Raw genomic sequence first — 21601 nt, forward strand, 5'->3', positions numbered from 1 at the left:
GTGTGTGGCTTGAAACGTGGAGTTTCTGGTCAGTGTTTCTTAAGCATTTGACTGAGCCTTGTACTCGCTCTATAGAGCTTATCACCTCACACTGATTTTCATAGGCTAGCCAGCTATGGCACATAGCCAGGTAGACCCCCCTAAAAGACTGGTCTATCTTTGGCTGTTAGCCTTAGCCTGCCAGTCTCTGATTTTTGCCCCAGATATTCAATGCCGGTGACTGTGGAAGGTTTATGTGGTCAGTCCATTAAAAATGCTGGTCCCTCCTACATGCAAATGGATTGTTTCAGACATTTTTAATTTGAATGGGATTTTTTCAATAATGGCAAAAAGAAATTAGACTTTTAGCTGGACAAAGCTTCTAGCTGGGCTAAAATGTCTAGGTGAGCCATTAAAAAAAAAAAGATAGATGTCCTATCAAAAATGCCCCTCTACATGTACCATGAAACATTTTCCAGATTCAGACCACATACTCTGACTTTTACAAAGCTGCAGTAGAGGTTTCTATGGCGGACCAGAGGTAAATGTTCCGATGCTCGTAGAGTTCCTATGAGCATCGGAGCATTTACCTCGATGGCTCATGGTAGAAACCGCTACCATGGCTTTGTAAAAGAAGCCCACAGATTTTTATATACCATGCAAATAATCCTAAAGTTAATCTGAGAATCTATTCTAAGTCAGTGTAATTTATTTAGCAATGGAGATGCCTCACTAAGGCTACCTTTTACTAAGCTGTGGTAGAGGTTTCTGCCCCCCCCCCCCCCTCGGAGCACTCAATGTTCCGATGCTCATAGGAATTCTATGAGTGTCTGAGTGTTTAGAGCTTTGGTCTGTAGTAGAAACCTCTACTGTGGCTTTGTTAAAGAGGGGATAAATTTATCAAGTGAAAAAAAATCAGCCATGCCTCTGTATTTTGCAAAAACTATAATTTGCCTCATAATTGGGTTAGAAGTGAACAGTATAAGGCATTACAATAATCCAAATATGGTGCCAAAACGGCCTGTACCAGTATTCTAAAATTCTCTTGGCTAAAGTTCCGTGCCTAACGGTTGATTGAGAATCACTAAGGCACCTAGGCGTTATGCGCCGCTAAGTACTGTAGAATCAGGGACTTTGTCTTTACTTACATCTAAACAGTCATTGAGTTGGCACAGTTGTTTACTCAAACTTCCATCTAGAAGAGGATGTAATTGTCTTTTGAAGAGTCACCAATGGTCTATATTTTGAATGAGGTTAGGATGTTAATTTTCGACTTCACTCTGAAGTCAGGGTTAAGTATGAAAGTTGGGATATACAAGTGCAGATCTTGTGCTTTTCTGAATTCATATGTGCCTTTTTTTTCGGCTTACTGTTACAAAATGTTCAATTGAAATCTTCAAGATTCAACTTTCAAATTTATTTTTTCTCCTGATTGCAACACTCTCAATAATTAACCAGTGCACGAACCTGCCGTTATTACCCTTCAGGAATATGTATCAACAAAGATAACAGCGCTGTGCACATATACAAGGGTTGTGCTTACAAAGGGTTTCTCGTCCACTTGTACCAATAAGAAAACAATACAGCAAGAGCTCTTTTATGTTTCTTTGTGTGATCATATTGGGGAATGTACTCTTAGCGATCTTTGCCAAGAAATGAATGATGGGGTCAATCTGATTGGCTCATAGAGGAACACAGGAAATATGTAAATACACAAGTTTGAAGACTACTTGGCCCCTTCATAATTGAAAGAGTAATTATGAGTTTCTTCTGAGGAGTGGAGGAGTAGCCTATTGGTTAGGGCTGCGGCCTCAGCACCCTGTGGTTGCAGGTTCAAACCCAGCGCTGTTCCCTATGACCCTGAGCAAGTCACTTAACTCTTAATTGCCCCAGGCACATTAGATTGTGAGCCCAGCAGGACAGATAGGGAGAAATACTTGAGTAAGGTACTTGAATATAAACGGCTTAGGCTATAAGCAGTGTATAAATAAATATATGACCAGCTCTATATTTGTCTTAAGTCTAGAGAGAAAACTACTAAAAGTGCATTACTTATCATGACAGGAGTTGCCATTCAACAAATTACTAAAAACTGGAAAAATTATGATAGATTAAATTGTAATTTCTGGTGGAATTCATTGTGCCATATTTTTAAAATGGAAAAAATATTAGCTATTCAACAGAGACGGTATAAAAAATTTATTGAAGTTTGGGAGCCATTAACAAATTATTGTAAAGATTGATTATAGTTAATATATTTATAGCTTCCTCCTTTTATTAATTGAAGTATAGGGTGGAGGGGTGGAAGGGTTCAATTTCAAATTATCTGAAACTATACTAATATATGGGAGAGAGGGAGGGAGGGATAAATTATATTATGATTTAATAAATGTATGATTAAAAAGTGTTATTAAAGTAGATATGATTGTATTATAACTTGCTTGTTGAAAGTTTAAAAATAAATAAAGAATATTTAAAAAAATAAATAAAAAAAGTGCATCTCCAATAACAACCTAATTTTGGGTGCTCTTATGCATGTAAAAATGTATTCTAATGTTTTACAAACAAACGCAAGAATATGTTTTTTATTTTTTAATGTGTTCATTTGTCTTCTTATAGATAATCATCCGATGGCTGTTCATGGAGAATAAAACCAAGCAATCCCCAGCTTTGTAAGTGTGTCTTACAAGTACAGGTAGGATTCTCCAGCTTTTAATTTATTAAAAATTGCCTTGGTCCATGAATCAAGCTCTAATGCAGGAGATCATAACACAGTGCTTTTATGATACTTTTACACAATCTATATAAAATGTATTAGCTGCAACATTGATTTATCATCTTGGCTAAATTATGTATGTTTTCATTGTTCTATACATCTGTTTGATACAGGGATGGTCAACCACAATCCTCCAGGTCCACAACCCTGTCAGGTTCTCAAGATCTTCACATTGAATAGGCACGAGATTCATTTCTGAGAGTGATGCGGGGACAAATTTGTCTCTGTCCCCCTCAGGATCTATCTCCATCCCGTCCCCGTGAGTTCTGTCCCTGCCCCATCTCTGCAAGCTCTATCCTCATCTGTACAAGCCTTGAACACTTATGATTTAAAGTGTTCAAGGCTTGTGCAGATGAGGATAGAGCTTGCAGGGATGGGACTGGGTCAGAACTCACGGGGAGTGGATGGAGATAGATCTTACGCGGACGGGGGCAGATTTGTCCTTGACGTGCATGTACTGCTTCCATTGTATGCAAATAGATCTCATGCCTTGTGCATTGTGGAAATCTTAAAAAACCCGACTGGGTTGTAGCACTTGACTGTGGTTGACCACTCATGGTTTAATACAGTAAAAGAACATAAGTATGGCCATAGTGGGACAGACTGAAGGTTCATCAAGCCCAGTATCCTGTTTTCAACAGTAGCCAATCCAGGTCACAGATAGCTGACAAGATCCTAAAGAGAAAAACAGATTGGACGTTGCTTATCCTAGGTATAAGTAGTGGATTTCCCCAATTCCATCTTAATAATGGCTTATGGGCTTCTCTTTTTGGAAATTATCCAAACCTTTTTTTAAACATTGTTAAGCTAATCACTTTCACTTCATTCTCCGCCAGTGAATTCCAGAGTTTAATTACCGTATTTTCACATAGATAACGCGCACCCGTGTAAAACGCGCACACGGGTATAGCGCGCAAAAAACACAAATTTATGTACAGAAATTTTTATATACTGCGCACACCCGTATACCGCGCATGCTGCCCGACTCTCCCGTCGCCGCCTGACTCTCCTTTCGCCCGCCCTGACTCTCCTCTGGCCACCCCGACTCTCCTTTCGCCCGCCCGACTCTCCTCTCCCCCTTGAAGTCCTGTCCCCACCCTGAAAGCTTGATGCCCCCCCCCCGATGTCCGATTCACCCCCCCCAGGACCGCTCGCACCCCCACCCCGAAGGACCGCTCGAAGGACCGCTCGCACGCACCCGCACCCCCACCCCGAAGGACCGCTCGCACGCACTCCCACCCGCCTATTCTGATTGGCCCAGGCGCCTTAGGCCCCACCAGTAGGCGGAGCTTTGGGACGGATGGGCCAATCCGCCCTCATTCCGTCGTTGGCTGCCTGCCAGACAGGCGGGTTTGGCTCCCGTCTGTCCGGCCAACTATACAAAGGTATGGGGAAGGGGGGTGGGGGTGTCGTGGGGGTCGGCCAGGGGGGTCGGCTGGGGGGGCGGTCGGAGGTTCTTGGGGGGGTGGTCGTTGGGGGGAGGGGGGTTTGCGTCGAGGGCAGGAGGGCCTGGGATCCCTCCTGCCCGTAATGTAGTGCGGGGTGGGGGTAGGGGGGTCACCATGGCCAGGAGGGTTTGGGCTCCCTCCTGGCCCGAACAACTAGTGGGGGGGGGGGGGGGGGGTCGCCAGGGCCAGGAGGACTTGGGCTCCCTCCTGGCCCGATATTGTCGGGGAGTTGGGGAGTCGGCGGGGAAAGAGGGCTTGGGCTCCCTTTTGCCCCGATCGTGTCGGGGAGTCAGGGGGGCAAGAGGGCTTGAGCTCCCTCTTGCCCCGATCGTGTCGGGGGTGCCGCGGTTGGCTGGGGCAAGAGGGCTTGAGCTCCCTCTTGCCCCGATCGTGTCGGGACCGCCAAGAGGAAGCAGCAGGACACCGGTAGGAGCTTCTACATGATGGGGGGGGGGGGTCGGGAGGCTGTGGGGGTGCGAGCGGTCCTTCAGGGTGGGGGTGAGGGTGCGGGTGGGAGTGCGTGCGAGCGGCCCTTCGGGGTGGGGGTGCGGGTGCGTGCCAGCGGTCCTTCGGGGTGGGGGTGCGAGCGGTCTTGTGGGGGGGGTGTGAATCAGACGTGGGGGGGAACTATGTAAAAAAAATTTTGTACAACGCGCTCACGCGTATAACGCGCAAGGGTGTGCGCGGTACGTAAAAACCACGTATAACGCGCGCGTTATATGCGAGAAAATACGGTACATGTTGTGTAAAGAAGTATTTTCTCTCATTTGTTTTAAATTTATTAAAAGCAGCTTCATCGTATGTCCCCCTAGTCCTCGTATTTTTGGGAAGAGTGAACAAGCGATTCACATGCCCTTTCCACGCCACTCAGTATTTTATAAACCTCTATCATATCTCCCCTGAGCCTTTTCTAATCCAGGCTGAAGAGCCTTAGCCCCTTTAGCCTTTCCTAATAGGGAAGCCATTCCATTCTTTTTAGAAATAGATATAGGAACTGATTTTTGCATAATGTGGTGCAAAGAAATAAAGCATATTTTCCCCATGCATATTTCACAATCCAGCTGGTGCCATTTTTGTATATTTTGTGGTATGTAGCATCACATGGGTTTGTTTTATTTGCTCAATCATATGTTATACCAGTAGCATAGCCAGAAGTGAAGCTCTGCGTTGACCCATCCATTTCCTCCTCAGAAAAAAATCAATACTTTAGCTAGCAGGAAACCCCCAAGCCCTACCCGCTGAACCTCTTCTCCTTTTTTTTTAAAGTTCTTTATTCATTTTCAGACTTACAATAAGTGTGACAATATGTCCAAACAAATTAACAATAAATATATCACTTAATAATCATCAATGGTACAAATAATATGCTCTTATCACCCACCCTTCCCACCCTTTCCTATCATATAATCAAATATCATATAATCAAATAATCAATATGTAATAATAAAATTACCCTCCCACTCCCCCCTCACCATTGAACTTGTAAATTTAAGGGAAACAATGTCATCTAATCAGTACAATACTGAACCTCTTCTGCCAGAGCTTCTGAACACTGGTGAAATCAGCAGCTCATTTCCAGCTGCCAACATCGGCGTTTTCCACATATTGAGTGTTGAGGGGGTCAGCGACCAGAGGGGATGTTTCTTGTAGGGGGCACAATCATAGGAAGACTGCTAGCTCCTTTAAGAAGGCCCCCATTAACAGTGGCGTAGCAAGGATGAGAGGTGCCCGAGGTGGTGGCACCACTCCCCCACCCTCTTCTCTGCCCCCCACCTTCACATGCTCCTTCCCCGCCCTCCTCCTGCCGCATAAGCGCCGCTTCCCTTCCCCCGTACCTCTGCAACATTCCTGACGCGAACAGCTGGCTCCAAGCTGCTGTCGCGTTAGCTCTTTCTCCGACTTCACTTCATAGGTGCAAGTCGAAGGAAGAACCAGTGCTGGTGCGACAGCAGGTTGGGGGGTTGATGCTCGCCTCAGAAACGTTGCAGAGGTACAGAGGAAGAGAAGCAGTGTGCACATGCAGCAGTGGGAGGTAAGGAGGAGGAGGACGGGTGCCTTCGACCTCACCAAGATGGTGGCCGTGGTGGACTGCCCTCTCCTTACTACGCCACTGCCCATTAGCAGCCTGATATTTTCAGGGAGGTAAAATAGTGCTATGAGTCGGTCCAGAGGAAGGCTACAAAAATGGTATGTGGTCTTCATCATAAGGCATATGGGGACATCCGCAAAGAGGCAAATGTTACCCGACATCCATTCAACAATATTGTTTATAAAAATTTTAAAAAGATCTCAATCCATATACTTTGGAGGAAAGGCGGGAGAGGGGAGATATGATAGAGACGTTTAAATACCTACTGAGTCGAGTCTCTTTCATTTGAAAGGAAATTCTGCAATGAGAGGGCATAGGATGAAGTTAAGAGGTGATAGGCTCCAGAGTAATCTAAGGAAATACTTTTTTACAGAAAGGGTGGTAGATGCATGGAACAGTCTCCCGGAAGAGGTGGTAGGACAGAGACTGTGTCTGAATTCAAAAGGGCCTGGGATAGGCACGTGGGATCTCTCAGAGAGAGAAAGAGATAATGGTTACTGCGGATGGGCAGACTAGATGGGCCATTTGGCCTTTATCTGCCGTCATGTTTCTATGTTTCTATGATATCTCAAAGCTGACGTTATCTTTGCAGGAATAGAATAGCTTGCAACGTTAAATGCAAGCAACATTATTCAATTTGCTTGACAGTGAGGTGATTTACATGCATTTGTTTATTTTGCATCTCATTGTTATGTAATTTGCATTGTGGTAGACTAAGGCAGCAATGCTGGATTTTACCAATTAAAGCAGGTTCAATAGCGAAAAGTCTGTGTTACCCCCGTATTGTACCTAAGTAACTATCTGTCATTTTTGAGTATGTTTCTATTATGCTTATGTATGCCAGTCATACCATTTTTTTTAAAAAAAGAATCTATGAAACACTTGACTAACAGCAAAACATTGATTTGCTATAGAGTCTAAGATACCATTTAGATTTGTCTATTGATTTGTGGTATGTCAAATAAATGTGAAACATGAAACATAACAGAGGAAGGCTTCCAGAAAGAAGGTAACCTGGTTAAATAATAATATTGAGCCTGTGGTGGTTGGCATTTTTTAAGCTCTAGCCAATGAGGAGTTTTTCTGTTCTCTGAATATTCAACACCTGACAGTACAGAGATAGTGACACTGAATATCTAGATACCAGACAACCTCTGGGACTTATCCATTACAACTGATATGAAGTGGCACCCGGACAGCCGCCTTACACCGCCTTAACTTACACTGTCTTTTTTCTGTCGTAAGTTAACTGGGTAGCTCTCTGGGCGCCGCTGCTAAATATTGGTGCTCAGTGGCCCAGCAAGGGAGGGTGCAGAAGAGGTGGATCACCTCGGACACCATCTTGGCGGGGTCACTGGCACCTCTTCTCTTCTCCACTCACCCGCCTTTTTGACTTTTTGCCAGCAGGAAGTGGCATTTCCTACTTGCTGCTCACACCAGTAGGAACCATGTACTCGGCTATCAGCATGCAGCTCTACTGCTTGGTATTCTGCATCAACCCCACAGTCTATATTACCAGCAATTACCATAATCAAAAGAAACTTCATCAAACAAAATAGCTGTATTTCTGCAACTACAAATAAAACTTGGTTAAGCACAAAGGATTCCCAACTACACTGCTTCCTCCGAGTTTGTGGGTTTAAGACTCGTGACTTAACCGCAAGTTTCTAAACCCTGAACCACCTCTATCTTCCTCCCGCCTACCAGACCTCTCCACACCTTACCTGGTGGTCTAGCAGTGAAGCGGGGTGGGAGTGATCTTCCTACGCTCCTGCCCCGTGCAGAGCCGTCAACAAAAATGGCGGCCATGAGTTCCCGTGGTCTCACGAGACTCACGGCAGCCATGTATGTTCACATCTCTACACGGGGCAGGAGCATAGGAAAGATTGCTCCTGCCCCGCTTCACTGCTAGACCAACAGATAAGTTGTGGGGAGATCCGCCAAGAAGGAGGGAGGTAGGGGGGTTGGAACAGAGGTCATGATTTTTCCATATTCACGGGCTCACAAATTAGGAGGGGGATATGTAATCATGTAATATTTATTTGAATTTTGTAAATCTACCATGCAGATGAAAGCATTCCAGTTTATGCAAGGAAGGTATGAAAGGATGTAAATATGGCATCATGAGTAAATCTGATATGTGGGTATAGAGTCAACATGATTACATAACAGCCACGGTTCATAGACAACGGCGCAAAAGACAAAGGCGCGCCCGGACAATTGAGCGCAGCGCGGAGGTGCGCGCCGCTCTAAATTACTGTTTTTAGGGCTCCGACGGGGGGGCGTGGGGGGAACCCCCCACTTTACTTAATAGGCATCGCGCCGGCGTTAGGGGGGTTTGGGGGGTTGTAACCCTCCACATTTTACTGTAAACTTAACTTTTTCCCTAAAAACAGGGAAAAAGTGAAGTTTTCAGTAAAATGTGGGGGGTTACAACCCCCCAAACCCTCCACAACTCCCCCACAACGTGGCGCGATGTCTATTAAGTAAAGTGGGGGGGTTCCCCCCACGCCCCCCCGTCGGAGCCCTAAAAACAGTAATTTAGAGCGGTGCACACCTCCGCGCTGCGCTCAATTGTCTGAGCGCGCCTTTTTCCCAGCGCGCTTTTGACCTGACACCAACAGCCACGCTGGGTCAGATCAATGGTCCATTTAGGCCAGTTTCCTAGTTTCAACAGTGGCCAAGCCAGGTCATAAGTATCTGGCAGAAACCCATATGGTAGCAACATTCCATGCTACTGATCTCACTGCTCGTATGTCGTACTAATCTATTAGACGTCTTTGTGGACATGTTTTAGAGGGAAGCAGCCGACACAAAAAAAATACATGTGTTTGTGCAAGCAGCTAAGTAGAGACAAAACAGAACATGCACATTTGAATACTGAATTTACCTTCATTGTTTTATTCCCCCAAGTCTAAATACTTTCTAGAGCTAAAAACATACACACTGTGGAAGCCTGAATGTACTTTCAGCCAAGTGGAGGGCAGTGATGACACAGTTCAGTTTGCACTGCTTTGCTAGTTGAAAAATGTCCTCAGATAATTCTCAAGTCATTTACCCATGTAAATAGCTATTCGTCAAGGTAAAGCACTGTTTTCAAGATTGCCCACCATGTGTGAGTCAGAGGTTTAAGGTTAAATAGAAGTTGATTGACTGCCATTCGTTAATAGCAGCAATAAATGATGTACATTGTTCCATAATGAATTTATTCTTGAGTGCTGGGGAGGGGTAATTTGTGCAAGGGGAGTACTACACTACATATTTATTTTGTAAGAGCTACATGTGTGGCTTTAGTTGGAGAAAGTAGATACAGGTCTCTGCAAGTATTTTTCCTTAAGCAATTTAAAAACATGATCAAATGGCTATTTACAGGCAGTAAATCGTCCAGGATACATTCGCCAGCAGCAAAATGTTCAGAACTTTAGGAAACTGCTGAAGAGGGTTCATAGACAACGGCGCAAAAGACAAAGGCGCGCGCCGACAACTGAGCGCAAGATGGAGGCGCGCGCCGAAGAAAATTACAGTTTTTAGGGGCTCCGACGGGGGGGTTTTGTTGGGGAACCCCCCCAGTTTACTTAATAGACATCGCGCCGGCGTTATGGGGGGCTTGGGGGGTTGTAACCCTCCACATTTTACTATAAACTTAACTTTTTCCCTAAAAACAGGGAAAAAGTTAAGTTTTCAGTAAAATGTGGGGGGTTACAACCCCCCACACCCCCCACAATGCGGCGCAATGTCTATTAAGTAAAGTGGGGGGGTTCCCCCTCACGCCCCCCCTGTCAGAGTCCTAAAAACAGTCATTTTGAGCGGCGTGCGCCTCCGCACTGTGCTCAATTGTCTGGGCGCGCCTTTGTCCCTGCGCGCTTTTGACCTGACACCGCTGAAGGGACTTCTATTCTGAGTTTGGCTTAGGGAGAAGGAGTGATGACTGTTGAGTGCTGAGTGCTGGTCACGGAGGCTAGTTCGATGGTCTGGTTTGTTTTATTTGGGTTTATTGATGTCTGTTATTGAGGCATCTTGTATGACTTATGGAATTTTATATTTTGATGTATGTGTGGGTTTGACCAGTTTTGGCCTTAAACGATATTCGTCGTTGATGCGACGTGTATGTCATATGTAATTTGACTTGATATGTAAGTATGTAATTTGTTATAGTGTGTCTCTGAAGTGTTTTGTACGATAAATGTAAATCTTTTATTTTGTATGTTAATATGTAACTCGCCCTGGATGAGGGCGGGTGCGAAATAAACAAACAAAATGGATTTTGAAAATCTCCCTCCTAGAGAGTAATCTTATAAAATGCCATGTTATTTATTTATTCAATTGTGCATACTGTTATCCCAGAGGGGCTCAGAATGGTTTACATGAATTTTTTCAGGTACACAAGCATTTTTCCCTGTCTATCCTGGTGGGCTCACAATCTATCTAATGTACCTGGAGCAATGGGGGGATTAGGTGACTTGCCCAGGGTCACATGAGCAGTGTGGGTTTGAACCCACAACATCGGAGTGCTGATTCTGTGGTTTTGACCACTGTGCCACACTCCCCCCTCCCCCCCCCCAATCTTATGTCTATTTTATAAAGAGAAATTATGTGCATATGTGGAATTATTTATTTTCAAATATTTCTTATTATATTTTGTGATAAATTGTTTACAAGAGATGGTAGAAAAAGGAAACAGTATAGTGAACAATTAACAAAATCTGTAACATATAACTTTTCTTATATTACTTAATAAAATAAACCCTCAGGGAGCTCTAACACATATCCCCTCTTCTATGAAACCGCGCTAGCGTTTTTTAGTGCAGAGAGAGCACACAGAGCTGTGCTGAATGGCCCGCGCTGCTTCCGACGTTCATTGAGTTCCTATGAGCGTCGGGAGCAGCATAGGCCATTTGTCGTGGCTCTCCGCGCTAGAAACTGCTAGTGCAGTTTCATAGAAGAGGGGGTTAGTTAAACTTGTTTTTTTATTTTATGTATTTATACAAATATCCTGCCCAGATACCCCCACCCTCCCGCTAGGAACACATCCGCTTAGTTTGGAGAAACTTATGTATGTATTCCAGCCCCCCAATATTCAGTGGGACTTAACTGGCTGGGAAAGGCTCTCAGCCAGCTAAGTACCACTAAGCCAGATATCCATCGATATTCAGCGGGAGACAGCCAGCTATTTCCCACTGAATATCCAGATCGTTGGCTAGCCTGGTGACTGACTATGTCATGTGACAGTGCCGGTCACCACCAATAATCATTGGCTGGCTGGTTAAGACATGCAGCTAGATAGACCCAGCTAAAAAGTAGGTTTATCTTTAGCCATTAGCTTTAGCCGGCCAGCTGATGAATATTGATTTGGCCGGCTAAGTCTGTGGCAGAGAACTTTGACCCAGTTATTCAAGGTCGGTAGCCAGATGTGGCCCCAGCAATGAATCGCTGCCAATCGCAGGAGGTTGTCAGGCTGCCTCCCATAGTCTCAATATTGGCCCCTGGGCATAAGTTCAGACCTATAAACTCTGAACAGGTTCATAAACTTGCAATTCTGCACATAAAACCTTGATTTTTGTGCAGAAGTTAGTAATTTGTCATTTTTCTTTAAAATCCAGCATAGTACCAGGAGACTGGAGGCTTACATGACGCTGATTTTTTAAAAAGTTTTCAGAGATGTTCCAGGAAATTATAGACCAGTGAGTCTGGTGTTAGTGCCAGACAAAATGGTAGAGACTATTATAAAGAGAGAAAGCCAGCATGCCTCACCAATCTACTGCATTTCTTTGAAGGGGTGAATGAACATGTAGATAAAGGTGAGCCGGTTGATATGGTGTATTTGGATTTTCAAAAGGCTTTTGACAAAGTACCTCATGAAAGACAAATTTAACCTGTAAACTGAATATTGGCTTTAGATCCCAAGTTTCAAGTTTATTAAAAAAAATTTGATATACCACCCTATCATTTATTTCAAGGTGGTTATACATTTTAAAATAGGGTAAAAACAGATAATACAATTTAACATAACTTTAATAAAATAAACATACATGATTAGATAAAACAATAATATACACGACTGGACAAACAAGGTACGGGTGGAAAAAAGGGGAGAACTACAATGATTAAAGAAAAGTAAGATATAAAGGTATAAATGAAAGGGTGGGGTTAAGAACAAGTAAGCCCAATACAAGTAGACTCATAAAAGATTTTTTTTTAAAGTTTGTGTTGAGTTAGGGCAAAAACTTTTATTGAAAAACCTTGCGCTGTAACTATGACAAATTGCTACCTGTAAACTGTATATTATGTATGTTAGCCTATAACCCGTTCTGAACTGTTTAGGGAGGATGGGATAGAAAATTAAATATATAAATAAATTACATTAGTGATTTTTATTCCGCCATTACCTTGCGGTTCAAGGTGGATTACGCAAGAGGTTATCTGGACATTTCCAGGAGAGTTACAAAGTAGAGCAAGTTACTTCGGGGGAGATCTGTGTTATAAGATGATTCTACCACATTAGAAAAGGAGAAAGCAAATTTGCAAAACCAAAATTAATAAGGAGATGTGCTTAACCTTTTCCTATTGTGTGTCCCGGATGACGGGACATTCCAAAAATGACATAGACAGTGGATAAACAGAATGTATGGACTAATAAAGAGCCAGGAACACAAAATATTTGAATTTACAGACTTATGACTTATTTACATTATGTTTACAATAGCCGTAAATGATAACGGTGAATAATACAAAACTTTGCTAAAATAATTACGATTGGAACCAGCGTAACATAAAATTTATTACGATAGGAAAAGGTTAAGCACCAATATGGAGAACCTTTGCTCCTACAATAATGGAAGAGTAAAAAGAGGGAAAGAGAAGAGAAAACCCCCCCAGTTTACTTAATAGATATCGCGCTGCGTTGTGGGGGCGTTGTGGGGGGTTTGGGGGGTTGTAACCCCCCACATTTTACTGAAAACTTCACTTTTTCCCCTTTTTTAGGGAAAAAGTTAAGTTTACAGTAAAATGTGGAGGGTTACAACCCCCCAAACCCCCCACAAGGCCGGCGCGATCTCTTTTAAGTAAACTGGGGGGGGGCTCCCCAACAAAAACCCCCGTCGGAGCCCCTAAAAACTGTAATTTTCTTTGGCGCGCGCCTCCGTCTTGCGCTCAGTTGTCGGCGCGCACCTTTGTCTTTCGCAGGGTTGTCTATGAACCATATAGAATATATAGAGCCTTCAACTTTACTCTTCCAATATTTCAATTTATTCTATTCATTTCAGGGCTTTAGTTATTCCATAGACACATAGAACGTTACTACTATAGTTCATATGGACATTCTAGATCAGGGCTGCCCAAGTCCGGTCCTCGAGATCTACTGTCAGGCCAGATTTTCAGGATATCCACAATGAATCTTACAAGATCTTGGAGGGCATAGAGAGAGTAGAGAGGGACAGATTCTTCAAACTTTCGAAAAATAAAAGAATAAGAGGGCATTCGGAGAAGTTGAAAGGGGACAGATTCAAAATGCTAGGAAGTTCTTCTTTACCCAACGTGTGGTGAACACCTGGAATGCGCTTCCAGAGGACGTAATAGGGCAGAGTAAGGTACTGGAGTTCAAGAAAGGATTGGACAATTTCCTGCTGGAAAAGGGGATAGAAGGGTATAGATAGAAGATTACTGTGCAGGTCCTGGACCTGTTGGGCTGCCGCGTGAACGGACTGCTGGGCGTGATGGACCTCGGGTCTGACCCAGCGGAGGCAATGCGTTCTTATGCTTATGTTCTTATGAATATGCATGAGAGAAAGATTTGCATATGAAGAAGGCAGTGCAGGCAAATCTCTCTCATGCATATTCATTGTGGATATCCTGAAAACCTGGCCTGCCAGTAGATCTCGAGGACCGGACTTGGGCAACCCTGTTCTAGATGGTGAATAGATGCAAACTTAGGTGTGTTCTCAATCCTTCGTCTATTCAGGGTGCTCTTCCTCTCTGGCTTCACCATTCACTGAGACTTTCATTCTCTCCATCCTTGGGGCGCATATTTTCTCCTGTACCACATGCCAAAGTTTCACTCTACCCGATAGGGATTCTCCGTTTCGCCTGCAGCTGCATCAGGGATTTCACATTCACCTCTCAGTCCAGCTACAATCCACTCCGAGCTGTAAAGCGGACATATTTATGCACCAGAGGCATAACCAGATACCACTCCAACTAAAACGAGAGGGGCTTTGCTGTCCTAGCATAAGATTCCATCTTATATGGAGAGAAGAGAAGCTCAGTGGCCCCAATAGAACACCTTCTACCCCTAAAATAACAGCATCCTTACTCCTCACAATATTTTTCCTTTACTCCACACAATTTTTTTTTTCTGCACACTAGGCCTGATTCTGTACACGGCATCTAGGTTAGGAGCTGCTAGGCGGCCTAATCACAAATGCCTAGCAATACCTAAGTAAAATTTGTGCGCAACTAAATTGTTTTTTAATTGGTTAAATTGTGTGATAATTGACCACACAAACACCAATTAAAAAACAATTTTTTATTAGTAATTAAGGTTATGCATGGATAGCCACACAGCGCCTTGCATCACCTAATGACGCCTACCCAGGTCACAAATACCAGGCAAGATCTGAAAGAGTAAAACAGATTTTATGCTGCTTATCCTAGGAATAAGCAGTGAATTTTTCCATAATCCATCTGAGTGTAATGGCTTATGGACTTTTGTTTTAGGAAATTATTCAAACCTTTTTGCTTTCACCACATTCTATGGCAACGAATTCCAGAGTTTAATTACACATTGAGTGAAGAAATATTTTCTTTGGTTAGTTTTAAATCTACATATTCTACATTGCAGGACCAAAATCATGGAACACATTACCAGTCTATGAAAAGCATTGAATCTTTTAAAAAGCAGCTTTTAGGGGAATTTAAACTGAGCAGGTATGCAGACAATGAAGACGGTTATCTTTACTGGTATTTCAATATGTTTGTACTGTATTGTCTTTGTTTATTTGTCTTTTATTATGTATGACTATGTGTACCCCGACTAGAATTCTAGAAATCCGGGTTATACATTTCTAATCTAATCTAATCTTCAATCTTATATACCAGATACGTTTTCAGAATTTTTCTGAAATAGGTCAAAGATAAAGAAGTTCTGATAACTGAGGGAAGATCATTCCAAACTTTCACCATAGTATATGCCAAAGAACATGAGAATTTACCTAAAGTTTGAATCCCTCTAACAGAAGGGATGTATATTCCTAGTAGACTGAAGACGATGCGAGTTAAAATAAAGAGGAAACAGTGGGGAAAAAAATCCCATATAAACTCTTAAAAACAACAGCACACTTAAACTGAACTCTCCAATACATCAGAAGCCAATGTAAGGCCTTGATAAATGTAGCGTTTCTACAGGTATATTGTGTTCATGGATAAGAAGCCTATTATCATCCTATTTGCATATTTTATATGTTATGTAACATGTATATGCATATCCAATTTTTGTTTGATCTGTCTTTTAAAACGCACTTTAACTGATGGTGGCTTCAGTGTGTCAATTCTTAAATCTTGTAATGTAAGAAGTATGAGGCACCCAATAAAGATAGGAGCTGTCATTTGTAAAACAAACAAAAGGGAATGCTTCTTCACATAACACATTATTAACTTGTGTAACTGAGTGCCACAGGATATTGTGAAGCAAACAGTGTGACTGTCTTCAAAAAGGAGTAAGATAAATGTTTGGACAATAGAGCTGCCACAAGCTATTCAAGAGTGCCACCTCATGTTCTACCCTGTTTCCCCGAAAATAAGCCCTAGCGTGATTTTTAAAGATGCTCCTAATATAAGCCCTATGACCTCCCCCCCCCCCCGAATGTCCCTGACTCCATCCCTGACACTAGTGCTGTCTGATTTGCTGAAAAAAGCTGACTCATCGATTCAGCAACCCCCCACCCCTGCTGCTTTAGGAGGCCTCAGAGCAGAGGTATGTCAGTCTCACGGTGGGAGGGTCGGTGGGGTTCTGCTGCACAGGAGGATGGGAAGGAGGGGAAGAAAGATGCTGCACATGGGGGGGGGAGAAAGTAACGAGGAAGAATTGGGGTGGAGGAGAGGAAGGGAGAGATGATTGTTGTACATGAAAAAAATAAGACATACCCGGAAATAAGCTTTAGTGAGTTTTTTGGACCCCAAATTAATATAAAACAGTCTTATTTTCGGGGAAACACGGTATTGATCCCTCATCCTGAACTGCTAGAAACTGGAAGGTGTGATAATAGATGGATTCTCTATTTCTTATACAATTGTTTAAGTCATTGCTGCTTATTGCTCTCAGACCCAGGATGCTGGGCTAGCATGATCCATGGGCTAGTATGATCCTGTTCAGTAATTTGTAATGGTCTTCATCAAAGCCTGAATATTTTCTTTGTTCTGTCTACATGCAGTAATTGCTTCATTGTTAGTATATTTTTCATAGTGTTGTAAAGTATGGTATACAAAAAATACTTTCAGAGATATGTGGAGGGGGGCATTTTTGATGATTTCTAAATCCAAGTTTAGATGATTTTGGACGTTCATCCTAAAACCAGGTAGAGAAAACTGTCATTTACAGTACAGCAAAATGTCTTATCTTTTTTCTTCTTCTTCTTCTTCAAAATGACCATTTCCAGTTGTGTTCGCGTTTAGTGCATCCATCTTTTTTGACCTTTTTTGAGGAAAAAAGTCCAAAAGAAAAATGTATAAAACAAGCCATTGGGATGTAGGAGAAGCCAGCATTTTTAGTAGACTGGCCATATAGACATCCCAGCAGAGCAGTGGGGCACCCTAGGGGGCACTGCAGTGAACTTCATATACAATGGTCAAGGTACACATCTCACCATAATCACCAGATAGTGTATGGTCAGCTCTCCGTAACCCACCAAAACCTACTGTACCCAACTGTACACCACAAGTGGGGTGCCCTAGGGGGCACTGCAGTGAACTTCAAATACAATGGTCAAGGTACACATCTCACCATAATCACCAGATAGTGTATGGTCAGCTCTCCGTAACCCACCAAAACCTACCGTACCCAACTGTACACCATACCAATAACCCTTGTGCCTGTAGGTGTCACCTATGTGTAGGTGCAGTGGACTCCTTCACTGGAGTCCACTGTGCTGACCACCAGGCTACTCCAGAGACCTACCTGCTGCTCTAATCGGACTAGCAGCAACTTCAGCTTGTGCAGTTCTACTTTCTTAGAAGCAACTACCTACTGAAATACAAGCAGAAGGTTCTTGTCTTATTTTTATCAGAAAAGTTGCTATCAGATCTTATTTTTTATTATTTTGTATTCTTGATATTAGTATCATTTATTGCATTGTGGAACTTTTTCTATACATAAAACTACCTCAAGCTTTACTGATTAAGCATACTATAAATCAGGGGTGCCCAATACGTCGATCGCGATCGACCAGTAACTCAGGAAGGCAATGTGAGTCGATCGCTAGACTCGTGTTGCCGTCCTGATCTACCGGGCCGATCAGCCTTCTTCTGTATTCTCCCTAGGGCCCAGCTGTCATCTGCTGCTGCCGCCGCTGCTGAAAATTTAAAAAAAACCCGGCTTGGAGATTTCAGCCCGTAGCGAACTTATGCTCCGGGCTCTAACATGCCGGCTTCTCTTCTCTTCCCTCCGAAACCGGAAGTTATGTCCGGGGGGGGGGGGAGAAGGGAAGCCAGCACACACATGTTGAGAGCCCTGAAGCAAGCATTCGCTACGGGCTAAGGCGGGAGACAGGTTAATGAAGTATTTCCTCTTTTTGCTGCCAGGTCCTGCCTACTTTCTGTTTCCGCGAAGGCAGGACCCGGCAGCATTTCCCCCAATAGGTCGATCGCGATGCTGGTCGCCTGAAGCAGGGAGAGCTTGGGGCGGCGGCGGCTTTCGGGCCTGTTATTGGTGGCGGTTTGGGTCTTGGTCCCTGATGGCAGTTTGGGTCCTGGTCCCCAATGGAGTGGCAGTGGCTTGGAAGAGGGCAGGGAGAAAGAAAGAAAAAGGGCAGGCAGGGAGACAGAAAGAAAAAAGAGAAACAGAAAAAAAGAAAGGGGGCATGAAGAGAGAAAGAAGAAAGTGCAACCAGAGACTCATGAAATCACCAGACAAGGTAGGAAAAATGATTTTATTTTAAATTTAGTGATCAAAATGTGTCTGAATTTATATCTGCTGTCTATATTTTACACTAAGGTCCCCTTTTACTAAACTGCAATAGAGTTTTTAGCGCAGGGAGCCTATGAGCGTCAAGAGCAGCGCTGGGCATTCAGCGCAGCTCCCGGCGCTAAAAACTGCTATCGTGGTTTAGTAAAAAGGGAGGGGGTATATTTGTCTATTTTTGTATGGTTGTTACTGAGGTGATAGTGCATAGAGTCATCTGCTTTGACCTCTTTGAAAAACCCTGGAATAGGAATGATGATTAACATTTTCTATGCGTACAGTGTGCTTTGTGTTTTTTAAAAATTTTATTGTCATTTTGACTTGGTCATTTTAAAAGTAGCTCGCAAGCCCAAAAAGTGTGGGCACCCCTGCTATAAATGCTGACATTAAATACAATTTTTCCCAGCCAGCCTGTAAAATAATCACCAAGGAACTTACCACCAACCAGTCAAGAGTCTATTTACCCTGTCCAATGGTAAAAGTATCTTTTTATTATATTCTTCTTTTGTTTCCCATCTGCAGGATTTCTAGCCAGGTATTTTTCACACTACTTCTAACCAAGTACCACCAGAACATTAAACTTGAAATTGGCAGTCTCCAGGTTACAGTCAAGTACATGATGTTGAGCAAAGGGTATTAATTTTCTTATTTGAAGAATTTTGGCCATTGCTTCTCTGTTGTGGGGCATTCTCAATGGATAGAGACTCCTGAAACTGAAAAACACACTGTTCAGGAAATCACAAAATTAAACCCATAAAAATAGCATGTCATAAAAGCCAGTGTAAGAAGCCATTATTGTCTGGCTGATAAATGCACTGCTGTGGAGAGCTTGATCACTATTATGAGCTCTGAGCAGCTTCATATTCTTTTATGTCCTTAGCAAGATTCTAGTTCCCAAACGAGTGCATTTCAGTGACTTTCAGCAATTCTAAGAATGGCAGTGTCTGTTCAGAAAGATCTGCAGGCTACTTTACTGGAACACTGCTATATAAGTAATATTCTCTTCTTCTCGCTCCCTCCCTTCTTGACCTTTACTAATGAGAAAATAGTTTTCTCATATAGCTATTAAAAATATATGAGAGGCCACTGAAAATTTCTCAGCCCAACCAACAAAGCTGGGGCAGTCTCCATTGAGGGCTATCCACTTAGTCCAGAGATTTTTCACTTTTGTCGTTCTGTCAAAAAAATATGAAACAAAAAAGTGAAAAATTGTTGGACTAAGTGGATAGCCTTTGATGGAGACTGCCCCAGCTTTGTTGGTTGGGCTGAGAACTTTTCAGCAGCCCCTCGCAAGATTCTCATTCCAGTCAGCGTGCCCCTTAAGTTTCTGATATAGTAACTGGGAGCTTGGTAGAAGCTTATTCTATAATGTAACTTAAACACCTTCTTTCGTTTATAGAATACTAGTTTAACCAGGTATATACAGTGCTCCCCCAGTCATTCGCGGTAGGCGATTCGCGATCCTGGTCATTCGCGGTATTTTCCAACTGCGAATGACCGGGCAGGAGAGGGCAGCCGGAGAGGCAGGAGAGAGCAGCCAGAGCACCGGCAAATGAAGGAAATCACTCGCGGTATGCTCCGACCGCCTCTTCCTGCACTAAAGTCGAGCCTCACCAATCAGGAGCTGCTTTGACACGCAGCTCCTGATTGGTGAGGCCCGACTTTAGTGCAGGAAGAGGCGGTCGGAGCATACCGCAAGTGATTTCCTTCACTCGCCGGCGCTCCGGCTGTTCTCTCCTGCCTCTTCGGCTGCCCTCTCCTGTCTCCCCTGCTAAAAACCGTATTTGCGGTTTTTCAACATTTGCAGGGGTTCCTGGAACGGAGTACCTGCAAATATCGGGGGAGTACTGTACATGCCAAACAAATACAAACATTTATGTCAGCCATAGAACTGGGGTGTTAGTGCCTAATTGCTGTATCTTTATTTATTTTAGTATTTATACACCGCTTATTGCCTAAGCAGTTTACATGCAGGTACTCAAGTATTTCTCCCTATATGTTTCTGATGGCTTACAACCTAACTAACATACCTGGGGCAATGTGACTTTCCCAGGATCACAAGGAGTAGTGCTGGCCTGGGAACATTGGCTTGATGGCCCGATTCTCCTGGGCCAATGGAATCGTGCTGTATGTGAGGTGGCTCTCAAGCAGCGATAGTATTGGGATACCACAGCTTAATGACTCCCATGGTAAGTCAAGGTCTTGGTAAAATCTCCATCTTTTCACCTTGATAACTTCCCCCCACCTCAGTCTCTTGATAGCATGTCATAAAAGCTAGAGTAAGAAGCGCTGAGTGCTGAGGCTGCTCTAACCATTCTGAACTTGTCCCCCCTTAGCTTCATTCCGTGTCCTCTTGTCTGTGTCAAATTTGACAATGTAAATAGTTTTTTCTGCTCTATTTTGTCGATTCCTTTCAGTATTTTGAAGGTCTCAATCATATCCCCTCGCAGTCTCCTTTTCTCAAGGGAGAACAATCCCAGTCTCTTAAGTCGATCCTCGTATTCCAGTTTCTCCATATATTTTACTAGTTTTGTTTCTCGTCTCTGCACCCTCTCAAGCAGTTTTATATCCTTCTTTAGGTTGGGAGACCAATGTTGGACGCATTATTCCAAGTGGGGTCTGACCATTGCTCTGTAAGCGGCATTATGACCCTCTCTGATCTACTCATGATTCCCTTCTTTATCATGCTCAACATTCTATTTGTTTTCTTTGCCGCCACCGCCACACATTGTGCTGATGGTTTCAGGGTCCTATCTATTAGTACACCCAGGTCCTTTTCTTTTTCGCTCTTACCCAGAGTTGCACCTGACATTCTATACTCGTGTTCCTTATTCTTACTGCCTAAATGCATCACTTTGCATTTCTCCACATTAAACTTCATCTGCCATTTCTCCGCCCATTTCTCTAACTGACACAAATCTCTCTGGAGTTCCTCGCTATCCTTTTGCGATCTGATTGCCTGGCATAGCTTTGTGTCATCTGCGAACTTGATGATCTCGCTGGATGTTCCTTCTTCTAGGTCATTGATATAGATATTAAATAAGATCGGCCCAAGTACCGAGCCCTGGGGTACACTGCTAGTCACTTTCTCCCAGTCGGAGAACTTCCCATTTATGCCCACTCTCTGTTTTCTGTTCTCC

The 21601-nt window shown here is 43.4% G+C and overlaps 1 protein-coding gene across 8 annotated transcripts in view; it reads left to right on the plus strand.

Moving 5' to 3' along the window:
- PRLR (prolactin receptor) overlaps positions 1 to 21601 on the plus strand; it is a 311196-nt gene that overhangs the window by 196974 nt on the left and 92621 nt on the right. For 3 of the 8 annotated variants that reach the window (XM_033932877.1, XM_033932881.1, XM_033932887.1), the window contains one exon: positions 2599 to 2674. The gene's annotated coding sequence lies outside the window, so the exon portion shown is untranslated. Of the gene's footprint in view, positions 1 to 2598; positions 2675 to 15128; positions 15215 to 19045; positions 19095 to 20594; positions 20651 to 21601 lie in introns of those variants that run through there. The other 5 variants (XM_033932893.1, XM_033932896.1, XM_033932901.1 and 2 more) reach the window with 4 other exon arrangements.

The sequence above is a fragment of the Geotrypetes seraphini genome, chromosome 1 (assembly GCF_902459505.1).
Source record: "Geotrypetes seraphini chromosome 1, aGeoSer1.1, whole genome shotgun sequence".
Classification (NCBI taxonomy): domain Eukaryota; kingdom Metazoa; phylum Chordata; class Amphibia; order Gymnophiona; family Dermophiidae; genus Geotrypetes; species Geotrypetes seraphini.